Below are 9911 nucleotides of genomic sequence, written 5' to 3'. Positions count from 1 at the left end.
TAAACTAAACTAATCTCTTGCATTTCCCTATATCAATTCAAACAATTAATTAAATCTAATCAGCATATAAAAGACTATGTGAGGTAAGAAGGCATCCCTACCTTGAAACCGTTTAATCACAACAATGTTGCAAGTTATGCATACATTGCTAATTTAACCTTCAGCTACCTTAGAAGGATAAACATGCACTGATTAAGTACTGTTTCAATTAATTACAATTGCAATCCATTTAAATAATTAATTCATTAGCTATCTCACAGTCGTAACGCAAGAATAACTTAGGCATGATTTTACTTAACCAAGTAATTTACCGAGGTCTATAACAGCATAAACATCATTTTAACAATTCAAGTAGGCATAATATAATCAACCCAACATAAACTTAATTTAAGCTAAATTTATTAATATAACCATTTCGATAGCATAAATATTCATAAGCATGTTCATCAAAACAACAACAAACCTTAAATAGATAGGGAACAAGAAGCAAATCCGGTGTTTCTCCTTGGCCTGACTAGTTACTCCGTTCTTTGTTCTTCGTTGCCCTTGGCTATCAAGGTGGCTTATGAACACCTAATTGTAGCTTCAAAATGGCTGATGAAAGCCTTTTTCCCAAGAGAAGAAATTGGCACTTGAACAAGAGGGAAATAGGATGGAAAAATGAGAGAAAAGTGAGAGAAGGAATAAGAGAATGTTGTGGAATGAGGGATGGATGAGGGAAGCTTTGAATGATCAGAAAGGGGTGGCTTTTATAGCTGAATATGGCAGCTAAAAATAGCAAAAAGAATCAGCCTAAGAGACCTGCCTTGGTCGGCCACACACATGGCAAAGTTGAGAGTTTCAACTTTGCTATTTTAAGCTTAGGGCAGTTTCATAAAGCCACAATTAAATGATGGGTTTCAATGCATTTTGAAAGTTTTTCAAGGCCCTTTTTGAAAGAATATTTAATTAGCTAAAATGTTGATTTGTGTCAATATATGAACGGTTCTGAGCTGCCCATTTAGTGGCTAGTTCGGTTCACTCAATATGGTTCGACCAGTGCGATTCAACTGGACCCTTTCTCCATAATTAATTAAAAATAATTTATTTAACCCAAATTAAATAGGGTTTTAATATGCATAAGATTGTAAGGGTTTATGGGTAACATGAAGGCTTGGAAAATAGCCTAAATATTGACTACACGGGTCGAGACACGGTCTTGTGTCTCAATCGTATGAGGGACATGGCCTAGAGACACGAGCGTGTGGCCGGCCGTGTGGTGCAATTTGCATGCTGACGTCATAAACAGAGAGTTACATGGCCTGAGGACATGGGCCTGCCAAAGGCACAAGGGCGTGTAACCTTGTTCCATGGGAAAATTTTTTAAGTTTTCCTAAAACTTCTCAAAGTTCTCAGTTTAGTCCTGAATCAATCCTGATGTATGTTTAGGGCTTCGTAGGCCCGTGTATGGGACATTATGCATATGTATGAAAATTTTTTAATTAAAATAAATTTTGTAGCCTGGTTTTTGCATGTTTGTGAATGATTAAGTCCGATAATGCCTCGTACCCTGTTCTAACGTCGGACACGGGTAAAGGGTGTTACATTTAGTGGTATCAGAGCTATGGTTTAGTTGGTTCTCGGACTAACCTAGAATGTCTAAGAGTCTAGCTATATATGCCACAGATTCGTGATAGTGTGATATCCCTTGAAGCGAATGAGAACTATCTTGCTCAGACAAAAGTACTCTCCAATCGAGCTACACCCAATCATGTAGACAAAGATAGTAAGGTATTCTAATAAAGTGCAGTTATGATGAATTAAAACTCGAAAAGGTACGAATAAGGATTCGTGAAATGTATATGTACATTTTTCTAATATGAGAAACATGAAATTGAATGTGTACATGACATAATGAGCTTATCTATGATTGATCGACAATCCCATGGTGTATATGATTGATTTGTTCGAGTGAATGCATTTGTTTTGATAACTTACTAAAAATACAGGTAGAATGAGTGTTCATTTATAATTATTTGAATGATTATGATTGGTAAGCTCGTATAGCGTAAGTAAATGCGTTAAATTGTTCGAATAGATTTATATGATTGTAATGGCATGCATATGATGATGTGCGAAATCAAGGTTTTGACTGTAATATATATTCATCCATGTTTTTTGGCCCTCATATGATATGATGTGCTTGATATGTTTAATTAAGTGAATGTAACGTGTAAAGTTACTCAGAATTCATAGAGTGCATGCATAAGTATACTTGTCTAAATGAGATAACCTGAAAGTTGGTGTAAAACGAATATAAATATCAGTTCGTCTAAAATGAATGATATGATTTTGATGATGTTGCTATGATGATGAAAGTTGTGTTACATGTGTATGTATATGAGAGCCGAGTCAGAGGCCCTACGACTTCACACCCTTACCAGAGTGGTGTATTGTAATGAATTTCATGAGATTTGCATTGAATAAACTCAGAAGTGTGAAAACCAAAGAGTTCAGTGGAGAAATATCTATAAACATGATTAGAGATTGTGAGTGAGTTGATAAGTAAAGACAGAACTAGAAAGGTATCAGGTTGATCTAAAGATTATTTGGTTTACGAAATATCATAATGAGAGAAGAGATTAGCTTTGGTAAATCGACTGATTCAGACACGACATCGAAAGAATGTAGTAACCGAAATTCCTTCTAAACTTACTTTCTTCAGTGAAAAGAATAATACGGGATTAGTGATGACAGAATTAGTTAAAGGAATAATATTTGAAAGGTAAGACATTGAGTGTGACAGTTATGGCTGAACGGATTTTGACAGTCTCTTTTGAGGTATTCTATATGTGTAATTTTTCTTGAGATTTTTTCCTATGGCCTTTACTCTTCTGATAAAACCATTGTTTTATGAAAATGTTTTCTAATCATGATGTATAGACGGAAGTATTGGTAGCCCTATTGGTATTTATAATCGATATCGCTCCATTTCCCTCTGACATTAGATTGCGTTTCATCTATTGAAACTTTATGAAAAAGTACAGATGATGATATAACTCTGTTTCTTCTAATTGATGTTCTATTCGATATGTATATATATATGGGAAGGTATATCATTCTTGTTGCATTTACTTCTAGTAGGTTGGAAGGATGTATTCTTCCGGACTTCTTTTCTCTGAGGAATTATCGAGATCCCTCATATTTTTCTTATGAGATTTGTTCTGAATCTTTCATTTTGACAATGTGTCTTGGATTTATAAATCATGGAATTTATTTATCTTGGATATCTCTGTCTTGGACTTCTTTATATGGATTTTTCTTGCCATATTTATTCTGTAAATTATTAATCATGGTTCGTACCTAAAGTGTATTCTTTGGCTTATGAAGACTATGCCAATTATGACTATGTTTCAGGTTTGATTATAGCAACATGATAATTCCAGTATCTGGATTTCTTTTCTCGAGCAAGTTAATTAAATTTAATGCCTTCAGTCGGGATATTTTTGTTATTCTGAGTTAATGTATTTGAAGTGGTCTTTTGAATAACATGATAAGTGAATTTTGAATGATTACATGTTGAGTCGTTCTGTCGACTGGAAAAGAAGATTTCCTGAAATATCATTTATTGATGATTAAGATTGGCTTGGTTGTTCAATCGGGAATCGATTATTGTTTGGAGGATTAAATGAGACATGTGTGTCTGGGAATAAAATTCCATTTCCTTACGGGTAAAGGACGGATAGTTTGAATGAAAAGTATATAGTTCTTAGAAAGCTTTGATATAATTTAAGGCTGATTTGAACGATAGAAATTTTTGTCTTATGGAAGTTGAAAAGTTTATTACTTGATAGAAAGGTTTGGTCAGATGAGAATATTGTTAACCGAAGCCTTTGAACTGGTTTAGTCTGCATTGGGCAAAGACTCCTTGACCTTCAGTGATGTGTTATGAGACTATAAGGCAATATGATAGCTTAAAGTATCCTATGTTAAAGACAGAGAGAGTTTGAAAGAAAACTCACAGGAGTGATGTATTGGTACTCGAGTTTGGAACTCGATATTTTTTATTTTTGTATTTGGATACATGAACTGTTATCAGGATTATTCTTATCTTTGAAAGAGAAAAAAGTTTTGTGGCTTGTTGCTAAATGTTTGATGAAATCTGCAAATTAGTATGTGTTGAATTTTTGCTTAACGGATCAATGGAATCGTGTATCTCCGAGGTTGTCAGATTTCATAGAAAGCTTTGAATGCTGGGTTGTGTTTTGGCATCGTATTTCATTTTTGGATTTGATCGATTCAGATTCTTAACAATATGTTTCATTTCTGTGTTTCAGAATTTAAAAGTAATTGAGAATTGAATTCATAAACTATTGGGCCGTGCAAGGTAATTGAGTATAAGGCCAAGATGAACTGGCTAGTTTTTATATTTAAATTCAAAAAGATTCAAGTATGTATGTATATGTGACATGATGACATAGATTAGACTTTTGTGTATATGAACTCTTGGATAGGGGTTGAAATTCAACCGAGGTGTAGTATAGCAATGAACCGCTTATGAGACTGATATAAGAAGTAAATAGATAAGTATTAAAGACACAGTCGAGTGAAAGTTCTTTATCAATAATTATGGAAAAGTAAAAGTTTATGTGAAGAACCAAACCACTTTTCTGGTAAGATTTTCGAGGACGAAAATCCCTAAGGAGGGAGAATTGTAACAGCCTGATTTTGGGCCTAGATGGAATAGTGGTTTCAAAACCACTATTTTGGGGCCGGAGAAATTATTTTTAATGTTATTTTATGTGTTATAGCATGATTATATGATTGCATGAAAAATTTGGTGAGTTAATTTTAGCATTTGTGAGCTTAATTGTGAAAAAGGACTAAATCGCATAAAGTGCAAAATTCTTGTTTTATTAGCTAAAGGTGTAAATTGACTATGAATCATATTGTGCAGGTCTTTAAAGGGTAAATAGACCCTTTTGAGAGAGGTGACCGGCCATGGGAGACAAAGAAATAGAAAAGTCAACATTTGGTGGAAATTAAGTGATAAAATTGAATAAAATGAAACAAATAGGAAAAGTTGTCATTTTCTCATCTCTCTCGTTTTTTCTTCATTGATTTCTCTTCAAGAAAACAACCATGAAAGCTTAAAATTTTCAGCAACCTTAAACTCTTGCAAGTAAGTTTTCTTGGTGGTCTTTATTGATAATTTTTGTGTTTTTGGAACCCTTAAAGTTTAATCTAGCTAATAGGGGGACTATTTTGTGAAATGGTTGATAGTCTAGGGATTTACCATTAAAGGATTTATGTTGTTTGCTGAATTTTAATGGAAGAAAATGAGTCTTGGTTGTGTAATAAACAACTTTTGTGAAAGGATTTTCATGAAAACACATAATATGGACCATTTTGTAAAGATGGCAAAATGAGTGATAAGTATGAGTAATAATGAGAATTGTGGGCTGCTCCTAGTATAAAAAGAATTTGGCTAGGCTTAGGTAGTGAGAAATTTTGATAAAATTCGATTAACGAGCCTAAGGGAAAAATCATAAGTTTTGTAAAGTCTACGGGCAAAATGGTTATTTTGCCAATTTGTGAATTATAGAATGTTTTAATTAATTTAATGTAATGATTAAATGAGTGAATTTCATCATGTTAGATCAAGAAAATCGGGATTTGAGCTTAAATTGAAAAGTGCGGGGTTATCGACTAAAATGAAGTAATCAGCCGAAATTGCATTCGAGGTAAGTCCGTGTGACTAAATAAGCATGTTATCCATATTATTGTTAATATAATTGAAATCTATTTTGCTATGATTGTATTTAATTATATGTTGATGGAATATGACATTCCATTGAAACAAGTTGTATGTTAATAATGCAACCATATTGTTATGATGTGTGATTGAATTGATATAGCATAAATTATTTTGACTGTGAATATGAGTACGCATGATGAGAAATTAATGTAATAAAGACTCCTGGTTGAATATTAGGAATAGATTTGGATATTCAAGCCATGACATTGGGTGATATGTGTGCTAGTGTAAGACATGTCTGGGACATGCATCGGCCACATTATGAGAGCCAATGTAAGACATGTCTGGGACATGCATCGACATTGAGACGAGAGCTAGTGTAAGATGTGTTTGGGACATGCATCAGCCTCGAGATATACAAGCTAGTGTAAGACCTGTCTGGGACATGGCTTCAGCTTGTTGTGTGTTAGTGTAAGACCTGTCTGGGACATGGCATCGACATTGATAGATGAGAGCCAGTGTAAGACCTATCTGGGACACGGCATCAGCCTCGATATATGAAAGTCAGTAAGACCTGTCTAGGACATGGCATCAACTTTGATGTGCTAGCCAATGTAAGACCATGTCTGGGACATGGCATCGGCATCTTATCCCATGTTTGGGGCTATTGAATATCCTGTAGTATTCCAAATGGTTCAATGGGAGATTTATGGTTTATATCGAATGATAGAGCTCATGACTATGTTGTGAGTGGTACAGGCACTTACATGAAATTGATGAGATGTGAATCTAATTCATGTTGTATGATTGATAAGGAATGAATATGAGTAAGTATAGGAGCATGTTGAGTAACACAGGTATTTATGCCAAACTCATGAGAAATGATTTCGGTTTATGATACACATTTGGTGAGGATGTAAATAGGTAAGTCATGCCTGTGAGAATGATTTTGTGATGGCCTTATGATTATAGGTATATACTTATGATGCATAAACATGTATTTTTACCAATGTGGTGAAAATGAACTAATACGGTGTGATAAACTTAGTATCATTAATTTACACTAAAGCAGTTTTGGACAGCAGCAGTAGTGCGAATTTGAAAATCCACCAAAAATTGTGGAAATTTAGTTAAAGGCTGAATAAAATATGAAATTTAATCTTAATGAGTTTAGTTTCACATAGAAAAAATGGTGTAAGCAAAGGAGTTTCATACTATGAAATATCTAAATTGTTGTGAGACAGGGTCAAAATGATTTCAATATCCCCTATTCTGATTTGATAAATTCATTGCAAATTTTATAAAAATATTTATGGGTTATAATTTATATGCTTAGAATTATTAATGAGTCTATTTTCAAGAGAAATAGACGGAAACATCATCCAAGTCCGGTATTATGATATAATTAATTTTTAGTGAAGATGGGTCGAAACTGTCAGACAAAAAAAAAAGGGGTAATTTATGGAATAAACTATACTTATTGGCTGGACCAAAAATTCTAAAACTTTTATGGTAGAAAGATAGGTGAGTTTAATTTTAGGGAAAATTAGCAAATCTTAATTTGGATTTCCTTAGCTCTTGATATAAATAAATCAGTAACTATGACTCAAGAAAAAAACATGACCAAAGTATAAGTAAAAGTGTAATTATGATTGTATTACCTTGAGAAGCATGTTGGCATATTGCTTATTATTTTCATGTGGACTTACTAAGCGTGAAGCTTACGCCCTCCTTTCCATTTCTTTTATCTTGTCAGGTTAGCTCGGGGTTGGAGATCGTCGGAGGCAGTATCACACTATCAAGTCTATACCTTTGGAATAATGAAGCATATATTAGAAATTTCAAGTGAGTGGCATGTGTAAGGATCTAATTTATTAATGTGTTATTATGCTTTGGCCAAATGTATTGGCTTATATTGAGTTATATGTATATGGCCATGAGATGTGGCTTATATTGATTATGGCTTGTAAACCTAGCTATTCATGTCATGTTTAATGTTTATGATGCGATTATGTTTGTTTCCCATGTTTGTTTCCCAATTGAGGTGGTCATAGCCATGTAGTAATTCCTTGTTATAGAAAGAACGTGATAATGGTTGAACATGAGTGCCTGATGGATAAGTTGGTAACCGTAGTATAATGGTAAAAACGATCGTCAAAATGACAAGTGTGACAGCCTTAAAACGACCCTAGTCGAAATGTGGTTTCGGGACCACAAAACCAAGGCATAAAAATAATTTAATATTTATTTTATTGCCTATAATGTGTGTTAACTCATGTGTGATATTTTTTATGCTTTGATTTAGAATTATAGATGTGAATTTCACTAGAAAGGACCTAGTAATAAACTTTGAAAGTATGAGGGAAATGTGTGATGACTAATTAAAGGATGCATGCAAAACAATGGACTTGCATGTCAAATTTCCCCATAGTTAGTGGCCGCCATGACAAGGATTTATGGGCAAAAATCATGTCATGAAACATGTTTGGTAAATGGGTTATGATGGAAAGAATAAAATAAGGGTTATGGAATAAACAATTAATGTTAGTAGATGAGAAACAAAAAAAAGTGTCCATCTTCCTCCATAGCTTGGCCGAATGTCCTAAAGGAAGAAAGAAAAATTTTGTTCATCTCTTTTCACTCTCTTGTTGGCCGAAAATACTAAGGTTAAGGAAGGAGTTTTGCTTCATACTTGGTTTGGAAGAGGATTAGGAAGAGGTTGGCTAAACTTGCATCAAGATTAAGGTATGTTTGAGGTTCATGCATGTTTTAGTTGCTAGCTTAATGTTCTTGTTAGCCCATGGTTCAAATCCTTGTTATGTCATGGGAATGAAATTCGCCAAAGTGAATGTGGTGTTAATGCCATTGCATGTTAAATAACAAGCTTGAAAGTGATACATGTGATGGAGGATTGAAGATTCTTAGATTTTCTTTTAGCATTTTTTTGAATGAGATACTAAGTTCTTTGTTTCACCATGACCAAATTGAAATGGTGTGGTGTTGTGGTATTCGCCATGATATATCCATAAGTATAATTCATGCATGTTGCATGGTAAGTAAGATTTAAGCTTTGGAAATGTGTATATATTTGGATATAAGCCACTTGAGAATTGGCCCTTGCACCTACATGAATATATGTTTGCACATGATGGATTGGTATGACATATATACTAATTCAAAGTGTATATTTGCTTGTGATGATGTGTTGATTATGAAGTAAATAAGAGATGTGCAATGAATTACGATATGTAATGTGTTAGTAGTAAAATGTATGCTGTTTTTTTTTGTGTGGTATTAAGTGTATATTCGCCACATGAGGGGTAATTAGTGTGCATGCATTCGGTTTGAGGCAAGCATATTGATGCCTATTCTTGGCTTAGAAAATTCGCTAAGAGGAATATTAACTAATGTGTTGAGTTCGATTTATGATTTCGTACATATACAACTTTGATGCCTAATGTATATAAGGGCCAAGTACTTTGAACTTCACGTTGATGTTTGAATGTATTGAATTGCTTGTTGTGATGTAAAATGTGCATGACCATTGTGTATTTGAGCTAAAGGATGGCCATATGACCATTTACACTCCTTGTCATATTCGCCATAAGCTATCATGATGAGATTTTAATAAGTTAAATTTGTGTAAATTAGCTCAAGAGCAAAGGGAGCTAAATCCGATAAAGGGAAGGAAAAAGTAGTTGAATAGCCGTCGAAATCGCTCGACAACATCCAAGGTAAGTCTTCGAGTGATGACCCTACTTGAATTATATCAAAATTATGCTCCTTGTTTGTGTGGCCATTGAGCCGAAATAGTAAAGGTTGATAGATATTTTGTGTTAGAGCTTTAGTAACGAAAATGAACTATGGACGTGTCTTGAATATTGATATATATGTAAGTGAACATTGGAAATATATCCGGCTAAGACCAAGGCATTCGTATGAAGTTGATATATCCGGCTAAGACCAAGGCATTCGTATGAAGTTGATATATCCGGCTAAGACCAAGGCATTCGTGCGAAGTTGATATATCCGGCTAAGACCAAGGCCTTTGTGCAAGTCACCAACCGGGTTATGACCAAGGCAATCGTCGAAGTCGCTATATCCGGTTAAATCCGAAAGTATGTGATTCGAAGTGAGCAATCTTGCTGTGAAAATTTCAGCTTATACACTTGTG

Source organism: Gossypium arboreum, chromosome 13, assembly GCF_025698485.1.
Source record: "Gossypium arboreum isolate Shixiya-1 chromosome 13, ASM2569848v2, whole genome shotgun sequence".
Lineage (NCBI taxonomy): Eukaryota > Viridiplantae > Streptophyta > Magnoliopsida > Malvales > Malvaceae > Gossypium > Gossypium arboreum.
This window is presented reverse-complemented; position numbering follows the sequence as displayed.